Below are 14,381 nucleotides of genomic sequence, written 5' to 3'. Positions count from 1 at the left end.
GACCCCGGGCACTGATGGACTCCCGAGTGAGTTCTACAAAACGTATAGCGCAGAGATACTCCCCCCTATGCTGGAGATGTATAACGAATCATTCGAGGGAGGCCGATTGCCAGACACGCTCAGAGAAGCGCTGATCGTACCACTACCCAAGCCTAACAAGCCGAGACAACACTGTGGATCGTACAGACCGCTGTCGATGTTGAACCAAGACAGTAAGATCCTGACAGCGGTCTTGGCGGACAGGCTGCGCAAGGTCATCGGCAGACTGATACACTCGGATCAGACAGGTTATGTCCCTGGCAGGAATATAACTCATAATCACAGGCGGCTCCACCGAGTGATAGAAGAAGGGAACAGAAGAGATGAGGAAATAGCAGTGATCTCCCTAGACGCAGTCAAGGCGTTTGATTCGGTGAGGTGGCCGTGGCTGTTTGCGGTCCTGAGGGAATATGGGTTTGGGCCAGGCTATATCAGATGGGCGAGACTACTGTATAGCCCGCCAACGGCTAGAGTGTGTACGGGATCAGTGATATCCGATAAGTGGCACCTAAGTAGGGGTACTAGGCAGGGATGTCCTTGGTCCCCGATGTTATACATATTGGCCTTGGAACCCTTAGCGGTATATCTTAGACAGCAATATGACCTGGTGGGCATCGAGGTGGGAGGAAAGAGCCATTTGATATCCTTATATGCCGATGACTTGCTGCTATACCTAAAGTATCCGGAAGAGAACCTCCAGTATGTTTTGGAGGTCATGCAGAAGTATGCCGAATTGTCCGGCATAGCGGTTAATCCCGGCAAGTCGAGCATGTTCCCCCTAGGGTACTATTCGAGGGTCCCCACGGAACGCTTACCGGTATTGCCCGTGCCTTGGGCAGCCGAGTCCTTCCGATACCTCGGAATAGACATACATCACACTGTGGGAAACGAACATCTGCATAACACCCAGGTTGCTGTGGATAAAATCCGTGCGTCTATGCGATTTTGGGAAAAGCTGCCGCTAGCGATGATAGGGCGAGGGGCGTTGCTTAAAATGGTTGTCTTGCCTAGACTGCTGCATTTCTTCAACAACATACCATACTTAATAGCTAGGAAGTTCTTTACCAAACTCGACAGTATGTGCAGGGACTTCCTATGGCATGGCACTCGCAACCGAGTGGCGCTGTGGAAGCTACAAAACTTCTACGATAAAGGAGGGATTAAATTACCACATTTTGAGGCCTATTATGTAGCGAGCCAATTGCAATATGTTACACAGTGGCTCTCTGATGAGGAATCTCCCGAGTCCAGGTTGGTTGGGACAGATTGCACCCCGTTTTATTTGAAGGAGATCATCTGGGTCCCTAGACAAGACTTAAATCTTCGCCCTGGTATGCTGTTACTTGGGTGGAAAATGTGGCGTAGAGCATGCCGGCTACTGGAAAGCCCGGATCCGTGTTCGCCGCAGGTGCCACTGGTTGCCTTGACTGCGGGGGATGGTCAACTTAGAAAAACGATCAGAATGTACTGGGAATCGGTTGGGTTGGCCACGTTAGGAGATATATGGCAAGATGGGGCCATCAAGGATTTTGCAGACCTAGAAGAAGAGTCTGGGTTACATGGGGGCCAATACGTTACATACCTCAGGTTGGTACGGATTATCCGAAAATCTTGGCCTGAGACGGTGTTAGCGGAGGATCCGGACGCCCTGATTGATACAATATATGACATATCAGAGGGCGGACACGAGATCTCCAGATTGTATGAGGTGGTGATGTCCCGAGTGGGGAAGGACTTGACAGACTTGAGACTAGAATGGGAAATGGAGGTGGGGGTTCAGATGACTGATGGGATGTGGGAACGGGCTCTGGGATATCATAAAAAAGTGTCCAGAAATGCTAGATTACAGCAAATCCAACTATATATCACACACAGAGCGTATATGACCCCCAAGAGAATAGCTAAGTTTGCGAACTCGGGCAGGCAGGCATGCCCGAAATGTAACGAGGAGGACGCGGACATGACGCATATGTTCTGGTCCTGCCCAGTAATCGAAGTCTTCTGGAGAGAAGTGTCACAGAAGTTGGCTGACAAAGGGGTCCCGATAAGCATTGACACGACCTGGGCTTGCCTTCTAGGGGGGTTCCCCAGACCGAAGAACACCAGACATCTGGGGAAACTGAGAGACCTAGCGTATATACTCGCTAAGAGGAGGATAGCTATGAACTGGAAGCAATGCTACAAACCTAGGATAGAGATGTGGTGGAGGGATCTCCAAAAATGGGCGGAAGCCGAAACCATGGTCTGGCAAGAGGCATGCAGTAAATGCGGGGAGGAGGATGTGGGCAACCTAGTAGCCTGGAGGTCATTAGTCACTGGTCTGTTTGGGGTACGAGGAGAACCTACTGCCTCGGAGGAGGAAGTCACCCGGCCACACCAGGTCGATACAGAACTACCCTGTGGATGAGCTCTTGGGGGGGAGGGAGGGAGTGTAGTGTTGTGTTTTGTTAAGTGTTTATTGTCTTACTGTATATAATGTCACAAGTTTGTTTATACTGTTTTCACTTAAAACAAAATAAAAATATATTTTAAAAAAAAAAAAAAAACTGTCTCTGGGTAGTGGGGATTAGCACCCCCGACTATGTCCTGAGCTTGAAATGTTCATAGTTTGGCTTCTCCATTGAAGGATTTCTCCAGGTGAGCCTGGGCCATTTGAAGATGAGATTGTACCAGGCATCTTAACTTTTCCATGTTCTCCCTGGTATTTTGTACCCTGGGGTGATCCCTGGTCTGTCGACTGAGACCCCACCCCACTCTTCTCTCATAAGGAGTACATTCTGCGTGTCCAACCATACATCTACCAGAAAGGAGAGAATTCCGTGGATGATTGTTGTGTCTTCCTTAAAGCAAAAAGAGCCCATGGGATAAAACAGTCACAGTTCTTTTCATCCTCCATGATCAGCTTCATCAGGCTGCACCTCATGGTCTGGCTAAACATCTCAACCAGCCCACTGATTTAAGGATGATACACTGATGTTCCAAGAGTCTTGCTCTTCATGAGATCTTTCATTTCACCCATTAGCTTGGACATGAAACTGCAGCGCTGGTCCATGAGTATTTCCAAAGGGAACCCGAACCTGGTGAAGAATGGAATGAGCACTGAGTATAGCTTAAGTATTGTTACTTTACAAGGGGAAAAGGTTCTGGATATCTGCTTGCATAATCTAGGATTACAGCTATGTATTTATTCCCTCCCCAGGCGATTTCTAGGGGCCCAACGATATCCATACCAATGCAGAAGAGTAGGGAGCTCTGGGAACGTTATCCTGGCTAAGTCTTCTGGCAGATTGGACAGACAGAGACGAACTGTGATCGGAGCATAGACGCCAGGCCAATAATATTGGTTAAGTATGTTCTTCTGTGTTTATTCTAGCCCAGATGTCAAGATGTCAGATTGGATTGAGCCAACTTTATCACTGCCATTTTTGACACAGTAAATTGTGCCTTTCAACCACACAGACCTCACCTGTACATTCCCATCCCAAGCTCACATACTAGTTATCCTATCTTTCCCTTTTTCCCCTTCCTTTTATTCATACCCCTTTTCTCCACCTCCAACTCTCCATTACGTCTCTTTTGCCTCATGTCTACTCCTACTCTCTCAACAGTCCCTGCTAGTCTCCACTACACTCCACCCTTCTACCACCTCCTCCTCCTCCTCCTCATCATCTTGCTGCTCCTCCTCGCTCTCCTCCAGGGGCCAGGTTACACAAGAAGTAAACCACAAAGTGCCCCTTCAGCCCTTGCCCCCCCCCCCTCCGCTTTCAACTACAAATCCACTGGTGCTTCGTATTGGCAGCCTGGTAGTCAGTGTCAATTAAACGTTTGAATTTCATTGTAATGCAGCATAGTGATTGCTGCTTTGCAGTCAGTGAGCAATGCTTAGTTGTCTCCAATTGTTACTGCAGCTCTCGCCGGGGGATGAAAATTCCTTTCTTCACTGCAATGACTTCTGGGCTTGATGGTTCTGAAAAAGAAGAACGGGACTACAGGCCAGCATAGGATAAGGTAGATCTAGGGAGGTTTGGGGGGGGGGGGGGAGAGAGACGTAGGGGATGAGGGGTGGAGACTTTCAATAGTACTTCCCAATTTTAATCGGGTACATGTGGTGGGGAGGGGGGCTGGGTCACTACCAACTCCCTCACCATGGAAGGACTGCCTCTGGCAAGCAATGTGGTAGTCCTCCTTCCTGCCCCCGGCTGAGCAGGGTCCTTTTCTGCCCTTGATAGAGTATTTGGTCTCAGACCCTGTGAAAGTAGCCATTAGGGGAACTAAGACATATTTTGAGTCCTACTCTTAGCCATTTTCTTTTGGGTCATTCCTTCCGTTTGTGGGTACCACAAGGCAGGCCGGAAATGGCCACTGTGTACACAAGCTCACTTTTAGACACAAATTGAATGGGTGAAGCTGAGCGTTTGGAGATTTTTTAGGGACAATTGGCTGGCTGCCAAAACCTTTGCATGTTTGCCTGGTGTGTATGATTGGAGGATTGCTTAGCCAGGCCTATGAGTGAATATGTTAATCTAGGGTAGGCATGTTTTCCTAGGGACTACTGATTCTTACCCAAGTAGCTGAAGATTGGCAAATGGTTCAGGGTTGGCTGTTTGGCATCTGGACATCCTTCCAGGGCTTTTATTCATTCTCCATGTTCTCACTGGATAGACTGGATGTCCGAAGATAGGACTTTTTCTGGACCTTTTTTGTTTCTGCTGGTAGGCCTCATCCCTCAAGGTAAGGAGTCCCCTAATTCAGAAAAAATGGTGGCACACTGCTATTTGTCTGAGTGTTCTTGAGTTACCTCCACGATGAACACATCGCAGTACAGTTTTCTGCTGGCTTGCTACCACGTTCTACCCTTTGCGCCGCTCAGAACCACTTTATTTGTAGCCTCCATCCTCCAGGCGCTTCGCTCGTTACATCTGCTCCTGGATTTTTGGACATCATCCTGGGAAGGTGGCTTATTCTTTTGTGTTGCCTAGGTCGATGGGCTGGGATGCAAGCCCCTGGGCCCTGTAACAAGTTCTGCAAAAGAAGCCGTGTACGCACGTGGTTGTAGCTGGACCTGAGTCCTGCACTCCTGGGCTATTAGTCCAATTACTGATCAGGGGTCTCTTACGTCCTAGAGTGGTGGGTGATGCAAATCCCCTCCACAGCAGCTTACCACTGGAATCCCTTGTTCCGAATCCTGTTCTGCTTCCTTCATAGGTCCCAAATCAGGAACTTGAGCTCTTCTAGGGGATGTCCCCTTCGCTTCTCTGAGGTTGGTTGCACCTTTGCCAGCACCTGATAGGTAGATGAGCTCATCTGCCTTTTTTTGCCAGAACCATGGTCCTACATTTTAGATGTGTTCCATTCATTCTTATGGGGAACTTTTCTACAACTTTTGATCTATACTAAAGTGTCTTTGGAAGGTACTCACCTCAACAGTGAGTTTTCCTGGGCTCCCCATTGGGTTCACGGAGTGTTGTACCGAAGACTAGAACTTTACCTTATTCACCTGAATTTCTATGAATTTACACCACTGCATTACACTCTGGCCTACTGAAATGTATACTTGATTACTTTGTATAACTTCGGGTTATTTTGTAACTACTCATTTCAGTGTGCAAGGCGACCATATAGATGTGGTGTAGGAAGACTAATCCTCCTGACTTTCAGTCAACCTCTTGGCCTTGTTGTGAATCATCAACCCTTCTGCCCCTTTTCATGCTACATTGATTATTTGGTCTTAGTAAGTACAACTGTTTGTAAAACCAGGGTTTGCTGTATGCTAGATGTGGGGTAGAAGGCATGTTCATGCACTGGCATTGTGGGGCCTGTTTGGGACTTTAGAAAGGTATGTTTATTACTGTCTGGAGTTTCCCTTTTCGGAACCCCCCCTAACCCGCTAGCATTAATGGTATTGAGTCTATTGCCAGGCAGTTGTCGTACTGTTGGCTTAGGAGTGGGAAGAGACTACCTTTGGCCATTTAGTATTTTTATAAATACACTGTGCCTTACAATGCGTTAGGTTGAACCCAAACTACTAAGTTACTCAAGGTTTAGTTTCATAATAAAGTATATATTTTTTGCAGTGTATTCTCTGGGTGGGGAAACTATTTGAACCAATATACCCTTACTGCCAGCCCAGCTCCTCTGCATGGATAATCCTGACGGCATTGTGTCAAAGATGGGCTAAGAAATTCCACAGACCAGGATAAAATAAGTTTTCACAATTTATCGGGATTTTTAAAATACTCTGATGGAAATGTATTGGTGGGTCTTAATTAAGGGTACGGTAGGATATTCCTCAACCTTGACGGGGCTCCAATCCACGCTAGCACAAAGAAGTCAACAAGAATAATCACAAGGAAGCTATGCTAGTCCCTGCACTCTTTCAAGAACTGTTCTGACAGTGATGCTCTGCTTGGTATCTGTGGACATGACTTCTAATGACTAGAGGTCCTAAGGAACTAGTGATCCCTTCACCTGACACGATGGACACAAATGAGTCACAAGCCTCAAGATCCCACTGCTCCCTGAAAGGTATTTTCTTTTTTTTTTTGGATAAATCATTTTTATTGATTTTGAAGACAAACCAAAGGAAAAAAAAATTGGTTACCTGTCTACAATCATATGTCTTAAACGTGATCATATTGATAACAGTCACGTGCATAATCACATTGATAACTCGCATAAATCACATAAATGTCAAGTGTCATCATACTCCCACACCTCTGTGGAACTCAAGAGAGCTTTAGTTCCCTCCTTCCTCCCATTTCCCCCCTATCTTAACGGCTTTCATAGGGTAGCATCTTGCTGTGTATATTCTATGTTCTACGGCTGCACATATGTCCATATCGGCGTCCCATTGAGCCAGCGTTGGGCATTCCGGGGCTCCCCATTTTTGAGCTATGTTAGGTTTAATCAGACCCGCTGCTTTGGAAAAGAATAGTCCTTCCCATTTGTTAACAGTGTTCTCATGAGGGACACCCAACAGCAGTGTTTCTGTGTCCAGTGATATGGTACGGAGAAGGACCCCAGACAGTTTGTCGCAGCATTTGCTCCAGAAGGTTTTAATTCGGGGACATTCCGACAGGATGTGCATGAAGGTACCTTCTCAGCACCGTAGGCAGTTTGGGTTTGGGGCACGTTGGGCATGAAGGTACCTTCTCAGCACCGTAGGCAGTTTGGGTTTGGGGCACGTTTCCAACCATGTAATAGAGTTCTGGGGTAGTAGATTTGGCGGAGTATTTTGAGTCGAATCAAATGGAGTCTGGAGGAGATTGCGATCTCACGTGGTTGCATCAGCACCAATAGCCAGTCTTCCGGCTCTATGGTTCCTACATCTGCGCCCCATTTGGCTTTTAGCTTGGTCAGTTCCGGGGTGGCAAAGGCTGTCATGGCATTGTATAGAATGGAGGTGAGTCTGGTGAAGATACATTCAGTGAGATTACGCTCTAGAGGTGTGCAAACTGGCACTTTGGTATCCGCTGATATAGGTTTCTTTAGAGCGTGTATCAGTTGTGTGTAGTGGTAGCGTTCAGTATTTGGAAGTTGGAATTTCTGCTGCAAGGCTTCAAATGAGGCTATGCTGCCTTCAACGAGGATGTCACCTACTTTAGTGATCCCCGCCTCCGTCCATTTGGACCATGAACTGAGCTTCCCCAATTTAGCAAGATTACTATTGTGCCATATGGGTTGCATTGTGGTCACTTTATTATCCCATCCAACGAAAGTATGTGCTTGCTTCCACACCGTGGCGATATGCACTGCTGTTTGCGGAAGGGGCCTAGTGAGGGGCTGGTAGATCAAGTGAAGTGGTTCGGTGTTGTGGGTATTGGCCAGTTCAGCTCTGACTTGTGGCAGTTCTCGGTCACCATAAAGTAGATCATTGACCACAGCCATTTGGCTCGCCCAGTAATAAGTTTGAAGGCGTGGATTCCCTATACCCCCCTCCCAGACCGATCTCTGTAATGTAGTCAATGCGATGCGGGGTAGTCCGCTTCCCCATATAAATTCCCTAGGGAGGTTCTCAACCTGGTCAAATTCGGGATCAGAGATCCTGAGCGGGGCATTCTGGAGAACATTCTGGAGAACATTATGGAGAACAAAGGAACTGTGGTAACGCCATCATTTTGAAAAGTGCGGCTCTGCCATCAGCGTTAGGGGGAGGAGCTTCCAGTGCAGAACATTGTTCGTTAGACGGTCAATGATCGGGTGTAGATTGTGGGCCATATAGTTTGAAAGGTCTCCGGAGACCCAGATTCCTAAGTAACGAAACCCAGTATGCTCTACTCGGTAAGGGCAGTTTGGGGGAATTACGCATTACCCACCTTTCACCAGGAAGAGGATCGATTTTCCCCAGTTAACTTTCAGCCCGCTGAATTCACTGAAGCGTGCCAGCATTTGTTTAACTACTGGGCAGATTCGAGTTCGATCGCTTAGATATATGAGAAGATCATCGGCGTAAAGGGATACTCAATCTTCATTACCTTCTGGCCATTTAAATCCTGTCCAGGCGTCGCTCTGTCGAAGCCATAGGGAAAGTGACTCGATCGCCAGTGCAAATAGGAGGGGGGATAGAAGACATCCCTGCCGTGTTCCCTTGCCGAGGGGGAATATACTGGAAGGCTATCCATTTACCCTCACCTCTGCCTGCAGAGCTGTGTACAATAGTTGCACCCATCCCAAGAAGGTCTCGCCAAACCCCATGCGCCTCAGTTTCCCAGAGACCGTCCCATATAACAATCAAACGCCTTCTCGAAATAGATTGCCAGTAGCGCAAGTGGCGTATCAAGAACAGGAGCCCGCTCCAATAACAAATGAAGCCAATGTATGTTCATTCTTGTCTATTTATGTGGCATAAAGCCGCATTGGTCAGGGTGGACCAAAGACGAGATAACACGTTGCAGTCTGTTGGCTAGGAGTTTGGAAAGACTCTTGGCCTCCCCGTTGATCAATGAAATAGGCCTGTATGAGGCCTCTGCCTTTGCCGCAACGTTGACCCCTAGTTGGGTAGTTGGCGTGGCTTCCGGATGTTTGTCCAGAGACCCAGTTTCTTGTGTTGTAGTTCTAACCTGCACGGGATTGCCCTCGAAAAGGGGGAAGGCTGAGTTATTTGTTGTAATGATTTAAGAGCCATGCTCTTTCTTGGCTGTCTCATCATCGACCGCTTTCGCGAAGAGATTGGTCTCTTCTATGGTTTTATTAATACGAGCAGCCTGTGTTTCAGGCTTGAACCCTGAGTTGCGCAGCCAAGCGTGCCTTGGGCCAGGGATCTGCCTGCTGTCTCAGCAGTGTCCAGAGTGTTTTTGATTATATTCGGTTTAACTTGCCTGCCCTCGGCCACGATTTGATTCGATTTATTTATTTATAGAGTGCTTTACACTAGAGTGCTTTACACTAGAGTGCTTTACACCAAAGCGCTTTACAGTGGAACAACATAATACAAGGTAACAACAACAAAATAACAGTGGGAGCAAAATTACATCATGAATCATTCGACAAAACAGTGCAAAGAGCAATTAACTGAAGGGGGGGGGAAGGAGTAGAATTAGGTGGGGTGGAGATGAGATGGACGAGGAAAAATGTAAGGGAGAGAGAGGAGGAGCAGGAGAGGGGAGAGAGAAATCAGAGGGAAGGGGGGGAGAAGTAGAGAGGGCTGAGGGGGAGTTTTCAAGGAGGAGAATGGAGGAGGAGAGATTTAAGGGAAGTGCGAAATGAGGTGAATGTCGTGGTAGAGCGGATTGTGAGAGGGAGTGAGTTCCAGTGCAGAGGTGCAAGGAGTTGGATGGAGTGGAAACGGGAGGAAGCGCAGGGGAATGGAGGTACAGTGAGAAGGAAATGGTCAGCGGAATGCAGGGAACGGGAGGGGGAGTAGAAGGAGAGAAGGGAGGAGAGATGAGGAGGAGAAAGACCATGGAGGGATTTGAAGACAAGGCAGAGAAAGTAAAATTGTAGCTGTAAGTGTCTGAAACTAGCAGGTTCAGGAACCTCCTGGAGACCCTCTTGTACAAGGTTCCATTGTGGGTCTGCATAACTGGCAAGCAGCGTGGTGTTATTCGCTATATGTGTGGCGAATGCAGCTGCCGACGTAACACGCTTACCTAAGGCGTACAACCTCAGATTCCTTATCCGGAGGTGCCTCCCCATAGCAAAGGGTACCCCTGCTTGTTTCCGGGTGGTAGTGAATACCAAGGAGTCGGAGGTGGCATGGCCTTTAATATATTGAGGGTCTGTAGGAGCTGGCCCGAAATAGTTTTTCCACTCTTGGATTCACTGCCCGGGTCTGAGCTGGCGTGACCTGGGAGGGGGCCAACCTTCTCTTAGAATTCAGGAGGGGAATGGCTTGGCTTGAGGGGGGAATGTTTTTCACAAAATCTTGTTCGGGTACCGCTTCCTGGGTGGTGATCTGAAAGTGCTCTGCTGCCTTCCTTAAAATGGCATTGAAGGCCATTTGATCATCTATAGGCGATGCCTGGTGGGAGGAGAATCCAGGCATAGGACCTCAGTGTCCTGATCTTGAGTGGGGAGCGTCCAAGGCTCAGTCTCCACTTGCTGGGTTTCTTCCCAGTTGTCCATTGCATCCGCCTGGTCATCAGGGTAGTCCTGCAGGAAAGAAGGGTCTTCTTCCTCGTCGTAGATGTCCTGGTAAGTGTCCATCTGGACCACATCTTCATGGTGGGCCGAAGCCGAAGGCTGAGAGTCAAGATTTTCCTGGAAACGTGAAGCTGACCCCAAAATAGAGTTGTCACGAGATCTCTTAGGGGAAGGCTGCTCAGAACGTGAGAGAATCATTTCCTGACGGTCCATGCATCCTTCGAATTTCTCCCTGGTCCACTTAGAAGAACCAGAAGGACCCAAAGGTGGAAAACGAAGTCTCTTCTCTTTGGCGGCGAAATTTGTCCCCAAGGGTGTTGGACAGAGTCTCCTGATGGTCCTTGTAGGTTTCACGAGTACTGGGGCGCCATGGCATCTCTTTAGACTTGTCCACAGCACGCTCCATGCATTTCAACAGTATCCTAGGCGTCAGCTCAACCGCCGAAGTAATCCTTGCGATACTTTCCTCAATCTCTGCCAAATCGGTGTGAGTCTATGGGTCATCGGTAGATCTACCGCCTACCGTGGCATCAGAGGGCCTAGTGATAGATTTGTCGCCTGTGGAAAGGCTAGGAGGCCTAGGAGTAGGTTTCGGGCCTACCGTGGCCTTAGGGGGCGCCAGAGCATCAGATGACCGCGTTTCGGAGTGTAAACCCGATTCAGAGGTAGCGCCCATATTTTTGGAGTGCCCAGTTGCAAGACGCTGCTGCGGATAAAGGGAAGGCTGCTGATCTACCAGATCAGAGGATTCCGTCGAAATTCTCGGCGGTCTTGTTGGTGCTTTCAACTTTTTCGACAGAACCGTCGAAATCTGTGGTGGGGTTGTGTGTTTAGAGTTTCATTGTTTCTGTACGCCCTGTTCGCCGGGTGTTGTCCCCGAAGCAAAACTTACGTCAGGCCTAGAGGGGTCAGCGACGGGCGTGGTGGACATAGAAGCATCCGCCTCAAGGTCGATGACATCCGATACGGATGTCTGGACATCATCAGCACCCCGGTCACTTTTGGCAGGTGTGCCAGTGGGGGACATATGGTACGCGGCCCACTGCACTCCTTAAGGGTCTTAGGCCGAAGGAGATTACACGCTGCACACCCCTTCTCTTCGTGATCTAGGGTTAACACGAATTACACGTTCTGTGCTAGTCTTTCCACGGGTACCTGACCCCACACTTAAGGCAGAACCTAAATGAGTCTTTTCCATAGCCGAAAGGTATAAACAAAGATGACCAGACCTAGAGGGCAAAGAGGAGGAAAGAGGAGAGACATAACGAAAGATATGGCCACCTGACCCCACTCTCCCTACTATGTAGGCCGGCCTGAGGGCCCGGCCACGTGGATGGCTCAGCTGCCAGATCGTAGGTGCCGAAAGCCACCGCCGTTGAAACTTCCTGCAGTCTCCGTCGAGGTTGCTTGAATCGCCGTTGAAGTGACTTGAGGAAATACCCAACAAAGTCCGTATAAAAGATAAACAATGTCTCTTATGAAGAGCTCCGCTATAGGTCGACCAGTTATCCGGGCGGAAAAAAACAATCTGAGGGCCTTCGGCACGTGAGGGATTTTGGGTACACTACACGTCACGATATCGATAGTGATACAGACACGCCTATGCCGACGTCCCCTTTCGGTCCCCGAAAGACAAGATGCAATACTCTGCGGTTACCACTGGATGTCAGACCATATGCACAGCAAGTGATTCTAAGCAGATTAACAAGCATCAGAAATTCGGATGATGACCTTGGTTGCGAGTACGGTTAAATATAGTACATATTACATTGTTAAAGACCCGCCCCGGCCCCCTAGGATCCACATGTCTGGTTGATATTTTGCTAATAGATCGGTTATCTCATCTAGAAGCTCATCTTCAAGCCCTGGTGGGAAATATATTGCAGGAATAGTCAATGTCTCACCCCACAGTGTGCCCAGCAATATCACATATCGACCCCTGGGATCCTGTTCCACATCGAGCGGTGTGAACAGGATTTGCTTATGCATTAGAATTAGAGTGCCCCTAGAGCCCATGGTGTATCCTGCATGGAATGCAGAGCGGTAGTTTGTTCTACGAAAGAGGGTGCAGGCGGAACCCGCCAGTTGTGTTTTGGTGATAAGGGCCAAATCGGGCGAATGTCTCTTTAAAGACTGGTTGATAAGACGTCTATAAATCACGGAGCCCATCCCGTTCACATTCCAGGTAAGTCATTTGAGAGACCTAGGACAATCAGTGGGTGTTAGGTGATTGTGTGCAAGTGCCATTTGTGGTATGTGTTACCAGGATTGTAAAATCCGCGTGGAGTGGGTGAGCAGGCGTTGCCCATTAGCTGTTTGTGTCGGGGGTCGTGTGAGCGTACGGTTAGTTCTGGATGTGTAATAGGTGATTATGCAGGGTTTGCCATGTGGACATATGACAGTACTTGGATAACATTAAAAACTTAACTCTTCACTCCGCCCCAACATGAAGCATCTGTCACCCGAACTTTGCCGACACGTCCGTCTCTATATCTTTTTTGTTTTCTTGTCCATCCCATCTGGAGTGTTGGCCTCAGGAGTCTATTCCTTGAGCCGGGTCATTCTTTTCCAGCAGTGGAAGGTGTTGCACCAGTTGGTCCCGGTTTCTCCGGGGTCGGGATCTGCCTCCTGGATCCGGGGCATGCGGGTCCCAGTTCCCACTTATATGGGTCTCCACCCATTTCCAGGCTTCTCGCGGATCGGTGAAGTGCACTGTGGTGCCATTATGTTGGATCTTTAGCTGGGCCGGGAAAAGCAATCCATATTTAACATTCATAGAATGAAGTTTCCTCTTGAGGTGCTCAAAGGGCTGTCTGGCTTTTTACACTTCCTGGGTATAGTCCGGGAAGAAGGCGATCCTGGAGCCATTATGTGTGATCGTCCCTTTTGCACTAGCCATTTGTAGTATTGCATCCCTATCACGGTAATTTAAAAGTTTAGCTATGACAGTTCTCGGTGAGGCACCCGGTATCAGTCTTCCTGCTGGTAGTCGGTGAGCTCTCTCTATTGAGAAGAAATTAGATAAGGATTTTGGTGCGAAGAGATCCGTCAATCATTGTTCCAAAAATAGTTCCATGCTGGGTTCCTCTGCATTTTCTGGAAGACCCAGAATACGAATATTGTTACAGCGCGATCTTCCTTCGCCCTCTTCAACTCGTGCTTCCAGGGTGTTCAGACGTGTCATTGTCTGTGAGAGCTGTCGGTGTACCCCGCTGAGGTCATCATCCACGCTCGAGATGAGATGTTCCACTTCTCCGGTGCGGGAAGTACTTTTTTGAAGGTCGCGATGGAGGAAGGATCCCTCAGCTGAGATGCCTTCCTTCTTTGTCTCCATGGAGGAGCAAGAGCTGACAATGGCGGCAATCACGTCTTTCAGCGTTAGGGCTTCAACAGTGGAGGAGGAGGTCGTCAGTGGCTCGGCTTCCATCACTGAGGTGGAGGTGTTACTTGCAAATTGGTCCATATTGCTTTATGTGGATGATTTCTTCGTTTTATCCTTGCCCATGTTTCGAACCAGCAGTTTACAAGGACCAAGAGGGCCGCAGATTCGGGTCGTGGAACGGAGTCATCTGTCACAGTGCTGACAGAGGTATGTTGCTGTGGCGGAGCAACAGAAAATGCTCCTTTCTTTGTGCGGGTCGGGGAGGGAAGAGTCGATTGCAGGTCTGAAGTATAGTGTGGTTATAGCCCTGCGTAACTCTCGTGGGTGATAGCTGATCAGCTCTCCCAACTCCAACTGCTGTGCTGATTGCAGGTGTCTA

General features: G+C 48.5%; 1 protein-coding gene across 1 annotated transcript in view; it reads right to left on the bottom strand.

Moving 5' to 3' along the window:
* POLR3E (RNA polymerase III subunit E) overlaps positions 1 to 14,381 on the bottom strand; it is a 1,464,556-nt gene that overhangs the window by 622,557 nt on the left and 827,618 nt on the right. The window lies entirely within an intron of this gene.

The sequence above is a fragment of the Ambystoma mexicanum genome, chromosome 2p, assembly GCF_040938575.1.
Source record: "Ambystoma mexicanum isolate Mex_15411 chromosome 2p, UKY_AmexF1_1, whole genome shotgun sequence".
NCBI lineage: Eukaryota > Metazoa > Chordata > Amphibia > Caudata > Ambystomatidae > Ambystoma > Ambystoma mexicanum.
The sequence above is the reverse complement of the archived record's forward strand: the minus strand, read 5'-3'. Positions and strand labels throughout refer to the sequence as shown.